Raw genomic sequence first — 11,959 nt, 5'->3', positions numbered from 1 at the left:
ATTATAAATCAAAGCAAAACGACTCAGAGTCCAATTTGGGTCTTTATGGGCGCTCTACTTCCAAAATGTTGGTTGGGGGACAATTTATCACCGATTCATGCAACAAATCCACTTCCCTCTCAGCTATTATCGACTCCTTTCTCCATCCTGAGCTCTGCTGATTCAATCACAAAGCCGTCTCTGGGCTCGCAATAACATCAAAGTATGTTTGATTTTATCAAAAGGAAATGTGTGCCGTGCTGCGGTGCCACGCAGCTCGGTGCAGACTCTTTTTTTGGGGGGGGGGGGTAGAATGCGTGTGGATGGAGATCAGAGATTTCATGCGAGTTATCTGAAAGTCTTCTAAAAGTCTTCACAGTGGGATGCGGATGAGTAATAGTCGCACACTCACCCTAATTAGTTAACATCAATTTGTGAATTCTGATGCAAATGTTGTAGATGGATTAAATAAGTGTATTTGTAATATAGAATGAATTGTACTTCTGCCGGTAAGATTGATTAGACTATATTTTTTTGTGTGTGTGTGTGCCTGTGTGTGGATGTTCACACAAGCCAGGGCTGATGCTGTCATTAAATAGCCCCTTGGCCCCTCTCCTGAATTTGTTTATTCTGCACTGGGCATAGGGGGGAGGGGGGGGGGGGGAGGTGGCAAACAGATGGGCATCCATGAATTATGGAAATGATGGGCTTTGATTAACCACAACACACTCACAAGTAACTGCAGGGTTGCCAAGTTCTGTGGCCGTGCGCTGGGCTGTGCCGTCAGTCAGGCGGCATCGCGATGGACCCGGTGCTTGATTGATTGTTGTTTACTGCTCGCTCTTAAAGAGTGCGGAACGAGAGCGCGGCATTTTTTTTTTTCAAGTGACTGCTGTTGAGGTTTGGTTCAAGGTGAGAGAGCAAACTCGACATTTGGGAGACGAACGTCCACGCCGAGAGTTACCCGAGAAGATTGATACCACTCAACGTTCAGCTTACCACCAGGCATATTTTACTAAAATAAATAGACTAAACTAACTATATTTTCCATTTTTACCACTGATGCGTCCTGTCTCACATTTTGGTAAAATTACGCTGATGTACATTGATTATATTTACAGTTTTAGAATAATAATCCATCCCCGGTGCTGGAAACTCTGAACACGTTCATTGAGTAGCGTGCTGCTGGATAATTAATCATCTATTTCATAATCATTTAATTCGTCAGTTGCTTTCATCCAATGAAGTCAGATTTCTAAAGTGTTTAATCAAAGCTCTTTTAAAAAGTATTTGATTTTGTTTGAAACGGGCACCAATTAACTCAGTATTGGCCTTGCAACTCACTTGCAACCAACAGAACCCCCCCACCCCTCCCCTCTTCGTCATGGGACCCCCCCCCCCTCACACGCACACACCATCATCAGCCTGCCCCCCTACACACCACTGTCCCCGTCTCTTCACTTTCGTAAATGAAGAGAGACACCCTTATCCCGGAACCAACACGGAAAAGCAATTAAAAAGGAATTAAGGGTGTGCAGGGAGAAATTCGATATGATATCCGACGCCTATTGTAAATGTCACCGTTATTACTGTGTTGTTGTTTCCCCTTTTCCTTTGGCCGCCTGGCCCATTTTCAGGAGTGACAGTCCATAGTCTGCGCGGCTTAATGAAGCCGTCTCAGCAGCCAGGGGTTTTCGTATGTAAGGTGAAGAGTGCTGCTTATCCCCTTCTGCGCGGCGCTCTCATTAGAATGGTAATGACCCCCCCCCCACTTCTCTTCTGTGCCTGTCCTCGAGCAAATGTCTGTTCAACTTATTTAACGCCGCTGCCCTAATGCTATGTGAATAGTTACTGTACTTTAGCTTTACCTAATTGTCTTTTCGGGCTCAGCTCGCTGGGAAAAGGAGCAGCGATAGCCTTTTGGCGTTAACTGATGGGGCGCCTTGATAACACAAAGTAAAACCAACACCCGTAAAATGCAATTTTTACACTTCGTATTGGCATTATTTGGGTCGGCTCTGCTAAAAGCTCCCCGGTTAAATCTCGAGGTGAACGAATGAGACTAGTTAGATCACAGAAGTGGTTTTTAAACTGAAGATTTAATTTTATTCAAAGCCAAACTAAAATATATTAATCAATGTCACCATAATAATAGACATGTAAATCAGCTGAAAAGTAACTCTGATTTATTTACACGTGGTTTTTCTGCTTAATAATCAGTCTACAGAATTGATTCATAGGCATTGACATTTGAGGTCAAAGGTCGACTTGCGCTCCAGAATAACAGGGGGCTTCAATGTCTTACCAAAAGCCAGTGTGTTGCCATCATGGGAGCTCTACCACTAATCACCTGACACTTTATCACACTTGGTAATTCTGGTGTAACCCAAAATAAATGAATGATTCCCCATACATATGCTGCCATGCATTATTCTCCTAAATGTGTACCTGGAAACAGGAGTTTGGAGACACTGAAAAGCAATTCTAATTTCCCCTCCCTGCTGTCCGAGCTGTCAATGAAAACATGAGGTGTGACTGACGTGAGGGAGTGAAAGGAATTACTCCGGGGTCCGGGCTCTCCGAGGTGAACGCGGCCCGACGTATTACTGTAATATATGAATGTCCTGTTTTATTACACTTTAATTTCCCCGAGGGACTCTCATTTTACACCGTGCAGCCCTGTCTAACGTGAATTGATATTACTCTGGGTGCTGTCTAGATTTAGATTTCCTTTCCAATGTTACCTGTTTGGGGTTTTGCTGGCTGTTTTTTTTTCTTTTTTCGGCCTTGGGCTTCAAATCCATGCGGACGTTCACTCAATGCAGCCTCAGTCTGATGCTGTTGGTCACTGGGCAGCGATTTGGGGTTTAAGTTGCCTCCACAAGGCCACAACATTAGTGCTTTGTTGAAGGATCGGATCTTCTCTTGAAATCTTACATTTCAAGTGCACGCAAGAAGAATAATTTATTTCTCGGCCTTAGTGATTATACTAGTCCAACCAGTCCAGTCCAGCCCGTGTGTGTGTGTGTGTGTGCACGGACGTTTTTCGTCTTCCTTTGTTCTCAGACTCCCGTCTCACAATCTGTCTTGTGGGTCCCACTTCATCCCCCTGTATAATGGAAGTGGGTGACGGCCACATCTGAAGTCAAGAGATGAAAGACATCATTTACAAGTCGGTGTCTGCTCTCCCTCTGTGTGTCTCTCTCGCTCTCTCTCTCACACACACACACACACACACACACACACACACACACACACACACACACACACACACACACACACACACACACACACACACACACACACACACACACACACAAACACACACACAAAATATGACACATCACATAAAGCGACCGACCAAAGCATCACCAACACCACAAAGAGCACTTTTATAAAAAAACGACTCCAAGACAACCGGTAATATATTCTGTAAACTTTCATTTTAAGATGACTAATACGATTATTTTTACACTGGACTGCATTTCAGTTGGGAAAACCCGTTTCAATAAATTCATAACGACAACGTAACGTTAACGTTCAACGACTACCTGGACACAATGGGTGTTACCAGTTAATGAGTCAGGATAACACAGGCTGAGTTACCTGTTAACACGACACGGTGATGCTGACATGTCGCTGCAGATGTGTTTTTTTTTCTTATTGAACAGAACATGAATAAATGTATACTGCTCTTTTGTAACCTTTAAGGGCAGATTCATTAGCTCCGGGGTGACATTTCACTTTTTAGCTCTTAAGGGGCTTCACAATTGGGAATGTAGCAGATGTAATATAATCGTAACAATTATTTTACAGGGTCAGTCATTTCTGAAAAATTCCCTTATGTCTCAAGTTCTCAAGTAAACCAAATACATTTGACACTACTTATATGGACAATGCTCGCCACAAGTGAGTTATGCGTACACAAATACGTTCATGTATTAGTGTGTCAAAATAATGCATATTCTTTATTCCATACATAAGAATGTTAAAAACAGTGGATACAGATTTCATATGTAGGGTACCCTACTTTTAATAAACCTTTTCTTTTAAGGAAATTCCAAATTCCCACCAAATCACATAATGTATTTCCGGAAATATTAACCAATTATTAGGAAATTAAAGATCCATTATCTAAAATGTCATCAATACCATTCATTGTAAAAAGTAGATGATTTCATGTTCAATACCGCAGTATTGTCCCCTGCTACAGTCATTGTTATGGAATGGGGGGGGTAGTCTGAATGCTGATTAGAAGAACGTCAATATTCTTGGGTGGGATGTTTTTAGTAAATACACAAAATCACTGACAGTGACACCCGCTTGTCCTCTTTTGTTTCGGGGTTCCCCTCACTTCTTCTTCTAATTACGAGAGACATAACCTGCCGCGTCTGACTGTGTTGCCGTAATCTCTGCAGTCCCTCGTCTCCGCATGCTACTGCACCCTCTGGCGTGCACAAGAGCCACGAGGGGTTAGAGTACAACCTGCACCGCCGCCGACCCTCTGCACCTTTTCTTGATGCCCTTGAGCGGTAATTGGTTGAATCCCTTCAGAATCTGACTTGAGGGCACAAAAATCCACAACTCCCCAATCAGCCGGCTGTCAATCATCCTGCCAACTAAACTAAAGCCGCGGATAACTAACAGGCTGAGATTGGAATTTAGAGTTAGGGAGACATAAGTCTTTCCGACAAGTTTGTGCTCAGCCAGGTACTCGCGTAGGCAGGGCTATCACAAATTGGATGATAGGGATATTGCCAACATGGCGGTTATGGGGAAGCCCAACATCCAATTTGGCTTCCAGACAGACGGGATGTGCAATTTTCTTGTTCCAGAAATGTAAAAGTGACAGCACGGAGACAGACCCAATAAGAATACTGAATAAATGTTTAGCTCTCGTTCATATAAAAATCTAAACACACATGGGCTATGGAGTGAAATCTGTGTCTCTTACTGCAGTATTTGTACCCGAAAGAGGCAAGGAAACCCTAACTATATTTAAACCTTTACTGGCCCTCTTAACTGTTTGATAGAGTAATTTGTAAATTTGGATATCTCAAGTTGCACCTCAGCCAAGGTTTGGATCTATTTGGACCACCTTACCTTTGCTCTCGGTTCCAGGATGTTTGACACAACAAAAAACTGCACTGTGGTTTTCAGAACTGACCTTTTCAAGTCAATCAATTTCCCCAGTTTGGCAAGTTGCCTGTGTGCATATAAAGAGATGTTGAAGGTCCACTTTTACAGAGAACGTATGGTTGAGAATGCACTTTAGCTTAAAAAAATAAGTCGTGTTTGATGAAACAAATGTTTGCGCCCAAAATAAATGCAAAATATGAAAAAAAATGACATTCCATTGTATTTTTTTCTGGTTCGGAACAAGATATTCTCAAATATCCAGCTCCGCTTCTTCGAGCGTTAATAAAGAGTTGATCCATTTTCACTCGGACGTGTGTGTCCTTCGTCTTCAGCAGCACGACGGCAGAAACGCCTCGTTGTCAGAGAAATCATCCCATAAGCCATTAAGTCCCATATTCGATCCTCGTGACCTCCGGTGTCCACCCTGAAGAAGTGTCCCTTTAATCACATCTCTAAATCTGTTCTGGGTCCACGGGTGACTGACCCCACCGCCTGACCTTCCCGGAATGCGGGAGGGAGGCAGCAGCACAACTGCCCTGGCGATCGATAGGGAATTAGTGAGTTCACGGGGCATTTTCCTGCCGTTCGTTGATCGCAAATCAAGAACAGCAGTCGATGACAATCAATACAGCAAAAAATTGATTTGTACAACACACATCATTCTTACACCTAATGGGGACTCTCGCTATTTTAAAGTAAACATTGACGGCACAAGCACAAATTTAACCGCAGCATTAGGGAATTATTATCAAATGATGGTCCCATTTAGTGTTAAAACCGAGAAAACCTGAGAGTGTGCTTTGGGGTGTGGCTAACTTGTGATTGGCAGGCATCTACCACTTTGTTGTCTGGTCTCACAGTTGTGTCTTTTTGTCCCTTTTTGTTGCAAAAAAGTCATGTTGGCGACGGTGAAACGGTTTAACTCCAAGCTTGAAAACAACCCTCCACAAACCAATTAGTGACATCATGTAACAAGGTCCACTCAATGGCAGTCTATTGAAAATACACCCCAAAGATACTCGGATATTTCAATCTGGATCGCAGCGACCAAATTGACCGACGGGCAGATGACCCTCTAGACATGCGTCTGGCTAAAAAGCTGCAGCCGAACAGATTAACTGGATCACGTTTGGTCCAAACGTTGCACATCCTTCCATTCCAACATTTGAGGAAGTGTGCAGCATCTCTGCCTGGCAGCTGAAACAAGTCACTTACTCATTAAAATTCAGGTTGATCAACTCCATCCCATATTTCATTTCTGCTCTGGTGGGAGCATCGTCACAAAGCACAAGTGGCCACTCGGTTCTTTGATAGGGATGGCAATTATTTCAACCATATGCCAAGGCTTTCCAAAGCACCTGATCAGAACTCAGCACCGGGCAGCGATGGACAGAAGACGCCATTTGCCACTGAAAAACCATCTTTATCTCATCCTTTATCTCCTTTTTTTTAATGTCATTCTCATCTTTGCCATTCCTTCAACCCACTTCCAGTTCCCTCTCTCGCCCCCAACCCCCACCCGTATCTCGCTCACTTGATTGTGTTGAGCTGGAGTCGGGGAAAGTGTCACTATGGAAACAGGGGCAGAGGCAGTGGAGGGGCTCTATGGGAGAGGAGGGGGAGAGAGAGAGAGAGAGAGAGAGAGAGAGAGAGACTGAAAACTGGCCAGTGCTGTGGAATCCACGAGTGGTCACCCGGCTCCAAAAAGCCAAATAACCAGTGGATCCTGTCAGTTGTTTCCTTTCAGCGTTCATGAATCCACTTTTTCACACTGGGAGAGCTGTGGTGAGTGAGTGATGCAACAGATAGTGATGATATCGGATCACTGAATGTACGGAACACGAGCGACAGCCTTTGTTTTTCCCAGTGTCATCCCCTCGCAAATGTCCATGCTTTGAATTGTGTGAAAATAATTCGACAAACTCAACTGTTTTTTTTCTATCTGCATAACTCCTTATGCGATTTGTATGGTTTTAATAAGGGGAGTCAATGAGCTTTTCCCTAAACTGACCTCATACATGCAATAACCGAGCAACACCGGCCCATCGTTTCGAGTCCGCAATACAGCTTGAAAGATCAATCAATCTGAAAAAGTATCACATTCCCTGGGTGTAGTTTTTCAAATATGGGGATTTGCTGGTTTCCTTGTAAACTAACTATATATTTTTTGCTGGATAAAACAAACAATGTACAACCGTCAAGTTGAACTTGAACGTCCTCTTTCTATTTCTGCTGAGCTTGTATTTACATTCATTTAATTGCAAAAATAATCTGATAACAAAAGGTATTTTCGGTTAAAACTGTGATCCGTGCGGTGCAATACATTCAATTACATTCTGTTATCGCATGTTTGAATTTTCTGATCAATGGAATTTAGAAAACTCACATCACCTTTTAAAAAATTACCTTCATGTTTTCATTCAAGCAAGACGCTAAACAGATACTGTTGAAAAACTAATGACAAAAGACTTTGTCTCTTGTGTCATCCTTGAGTTTGAGGAGTTGGGTGCTGGGGGGGGAGACGGGTGAGGGTAGTGAGCAGGGTGTAGCGAAGGGGAGGAGTAAAAAGGAGGAGGGGGAGTAGCATACGAGGGAGCTATGATAGTGAGACGGGCTGAGGCAGTGGCAGAGCGCGCCAGAGGCAGAGAGGAGGCAACGAAGGAGCAGCTCTCCTCCCTCCGATGTCTCCATCCCAGAGAAGTCCGAGAGGAAGAAGACCGAGAGAAGCCCACGGTCCCGCCTGGCCGCTGCATCCCACGCGCTCCCTCAAGTTATGACCAAGACCGTCCACCGCGAGGTACGTTACACCTTCTGCTTTCATCCCTCTCCTCTTCTTCATCAGGAGGACCAGCAGCATTCAGGCGCTGAGTTTTAAGTAACGCGTTAGAAAAGATCCTGCTGAGGCTTTTCAGCAGCAGGTTGTTCTCCCTGTGTGTGTGTGTGTGTGTGTGTGTGTGTAAATGGAGCAGAACAGGGTCTGATTTATCAAAATGTCAGCGGCAAATTCTGCTGGGATTCTGGTCCCTTTGACATTTGAAGAAATTTCCTGCGATCAGACTCCTTCAGAGCACGGTGTGGGCCGATGTTATCAAGGACAACTAATGACCTCAAAAACGTGGCACCGATGTTGTTTTCTATTCTTCTACTCATAATTTCACTCACAGTAGTGTGAAGGACCCAATGCATCACTGAGTCCAAGAGTGTTAGAAACTTCCATGTGCTGTTGGTACACTTGTCATAACTGCCATTTTCCTATTGGATTTCTTCTGGATTTCCTCAGTTTATAGAACTAGACTTTATCTATTTAACATTCCTCAACTGTGAAAAAATAATGAATGCAGTTTTTTAATGCAATTAACACATAAAAAACCTGAAAATCATCTAAAACCTCATTTGATGTACTAAACTGGCTCTGCGGCTAACGGACTGTTTCTCTGAACTAAGTCTCCCTGAGCATCTGTCAACCACTCTCTTCATTAGTGCCATTAAGGACGGTCTAATGTTATCAGGCACACTGGTGCTATTGATCTGCTAACCTGTACCCAGGGGGGGCTGGGGGGGCATTTGTCCGGACAAGCTCCAAGTCTTTGTTTTAAACTGTGCTCTTCAAATGCAGCAGATACCCTTTCAGAGCAGAGTGGAGGATATATTTGGTGGACTAGCGCAGGAACTGTCTTGGTGCAGATGTCATGATGTCATAGTTACCGGGCCCTCTCTCCGTCCTGGCTGCACAGTAGAAAATGTCTTAATATTAGAGAGGCAGTGAAATAACATTAAAGCATGAGGGTTATTTGTGCTTCACTCCAATTATTTCAAGTAAAATTCAAAAACTGTGCAGAGCCTTTTGTGTTTCAGTGGTACAGAAGTAGCGCTGCATGAAATATGATGTCATCTCTTATTGGATGCTCGAACAAATGTTTCAGAAAAAATACTTTTATAATGAATGAAGAAAAGGTGGGTTATATAATATAATATTTGTTGAAGTAATCAAATTGCACTTGCTTCTGTTGATTATTTGTGAGACTGACCAAATTAGTCAGAAATAAGATTTCAACAGGTATTAATGCAATTTCCAAAAAGACCCACTGCGTCGTGGTGGCAAAAAAGAGCTTTTCACGCAGCCTTTAACAGCTTTGTCATTCATTTCCAGTGTGAATCATTCTATGTGTAAAACTGTATTTATTTATTTGTTTAATCTATGAAAATCAGGGATAGTGTGTTTTGCATTATACCTGTTGATAAGACAATAAAGTCTAATATCCTTCATGAGTTGAGATGACATAATATTATGATGATTGTCATTTTACAGATTACATACATTATCCTTCCACCTATTAATGGTATTTTTAAAGATTTAATACATATAATTTTAACACAGGGGTTGCGAAAAACATCATAATATCATTACTGATTAATCCGTAGATTATTTTCTTGATAAAACAACCCATCTTTTAGTCAATGAAATGTTATAAAATAGGAATAAATCTTCATTATAACTTTACGGCCCTCAAGCTGATGTTTGACCAATCATTCAAACCCACAGATATTTGGTTCACTGTCACAGGAGAGAAACTGGATCTTAGGCAATTCTCTTTGAAATTGACCATATAATTGAACGATTGAAAGAATAGTTGCCAATCCTTTTTTTGTCAATCAACAAATTGCCGAATAAACGCCTTCCTTTCAGCACAATATTTTTTACATGGCACAAAGCAGGTACACGCACGCCGCAATCGCACCCGTTTGCGGTGGTGAGGTCAGCCTGCACTAAGTAGTAGATGCATGTATTCATGTGCCTGTGGGCAGCATCTGTGTATGTGCGGACGTGCGTGTGGATGGCAAAGAAAGTATATGGAGATCAATGCAAGCAGCTGTTCTCTCTGCACTTCAAACGTTGCTCTGTTGTTGGCGCATCAACGCTCCGACAGGCCCCGCGCAAGGGGATCAAAGGCTAATGAGACAGCCATTGCACAAACGCACCCGGCAGACCCATGAATATTGATACGGCTCGGGAGAGGGATGGAGGCAGGGTGTCTTCACTCGCTCAACAGCCAGTCTGATGAATTAAAGAGGGGGAGGGGGGGGGGGGGGGTCGCAACTGTATGCTGGAAAGACTTTGGGGTTTCACATATTGCCAGAATGTGTGGTCACTGCTTATTAGCGCTACGGATCTCACTACGGGTTTGAGTAGCTGATGAATTTACTTTTTTTTTTTTTTTTTAAAGCCTTGATAGAGGGTTTTGGTCAAGTAAGCTAAAATAATAAATTATTCTTTTAGAAAATGACTGCCTTGTGTTTTTTCTTTTACAATGCTGGGGTAAGTCACACCTACATTTTCAGTATTTTCGCTGCAGTCGGTCAACAAAGCATCAGAATTCAATATTTGTCATCCTCTCCGCCCCGATATCTGCGAGGACCGGTACCACAGAGTGTGCCATCGCCTGAAGGTGATTGTGTCGTGGTTTTTCTTGAAGGGTGGTCGTATAGCAGCACATTCAATGCTGAATGTCACCGCTTAGCTGCTCCCAGTGCTACATGGCGCCTTGACATTTGCACTTTCTCTTCCATTATCTATCTTCACATTGACAAGCATCGTCCCCCCCGTTCCCTATTCTGGCCGGGTTTGTCCAAAAAAAAAAAAAAAAAATAGGTGACATGAAGGATTTTCACCTTTCAGTAGTTCCAACTGAAAGAGAGAAGTGTTTTCTTCTGGGTGGCATGTCATTTCGGCCCATTTTCGCTGTCGGGCAGCAGACACAGGAAAGAGGACAACTACTGCGGCAGGCGGGCAGGGGAGAGGGAGACTGATGCGGCAGGAAAACCCTCAGCGGTACGTGCGGGGAGGGGAGGGGGGGGGGGGGGGGGGGGGGGCGACTGTTCCTCTGTCCTGACTCGGGCTCGTAAATCAAGCCTTCCCTCCGGGGGCCAATCTTCCATCCTCAGACCTTCACAACAGCTTGTTCTCCAGCCTGTGACGAGAGGGGCCGTTGTCACAGCGGCTATCGATCGTACGGGATGAGTTTGTCAGACCGGGGGATTTCGCCCATCTGAACGTGGTCACTGACGTGTCCCGTCTTGTCTCTGTCTGTCTTTGGGCTACATGTTCCGTCTTTCAGACAAGACCCTGCTAGCTATCTGTCATCGACTTCTCCTTCCGAAATAAAATCTCTTTCTATTCACTAACTTAAAAGAATTAATTCAACAGTGTTTGGATAAAATTTTAAAACTTTAGAGTGGGTCAAAGGAGTTTCCCTGACTGGCATCCAGTGCATGTTGGAACTGACACAAAACAGAAAATAGTTACTGCAGACATTTACATTTAAAGGTACAGTAAAGGATTGATACCACTGATTTTGTACAGTTACTAGCAGCATCTGGTTAGCTTAGCTTCGCTAAGCAGACTAGAAACGAAGGGGGACTAGTTGCAAGCACCCCTAAACCTCACAAATTAATCTTATATTTTGTATATTTATTTTAATGACAAGCAAAGTTTGAAAACACCAAATACTCTCGATATGTTGAAAGTGTAATAGGTCTTGTTATCATCCAGCCTGGCTAGCTTCCCGCCGGTTTCCAGTCTTTCGGGTCACCTGCTGTTGACTGTAAAGGGTTACATTCACGAAACATTCACGAACAGCTTGATGCAAAAATGAACCAAATACCAAACTCTGAAAAAACGGTATGTTTGTCGCAACAAGCTCATTAATCGTGTTACGTTATTTATGCAGAGGATTATTTGTAGTAAAATCTCACTGGATCTGTTGATTACTACCTCAGTACATATGCAAATGCATCATGTCCAGGTACCAGAGAGTATGTGTGCTACAACATAAATCATAAT

The 11,959-nt window shown here is 43.3% G+C and overlaps 1 long non-coding RNA gene across 1 annotated transcript in view; it reads left to right on the top strand.

Moving 5' to 3' along the window:
• Positions 1-7,755: 7,755 nt before the first annotated feature.
• LOC119211274 (uncharacterized) overlaps positions 7,756-11,959 on the top strand; it is a 36,369-nt gene continuing 32,165 nt past the window's right edge. Inside the window, exon 1 of the long non-coding RNA XR_005119756.2 lies at positions 7,756-7,915. This is a non-coding gene — a long non-coding RNA (uncharacterized LOC119211274). The remainder of the gene's footprint in view (positions 7,916-11,959) is intronic.

The sequence above is a fragment of the Pungitius pungitius genome, chromosome 2, assembly GCF_949316345.1.
Source record: "Pungitius pungitius chromosome 2, fPunPun2.1, whole genome shotgun sequence".
Classification (NCBI taxonomy): Eukaryota; Metazoa; Chordata; class Actinopteri; order Perciformes; family Gasterosteidae; genus Pungitius; species Pungitius pungitius.
The sequence above is the reverse complement of the archived record's forward strand: the minus strand, read 5'-3'. Positions and strand labels throughout refer to the sequence as shown.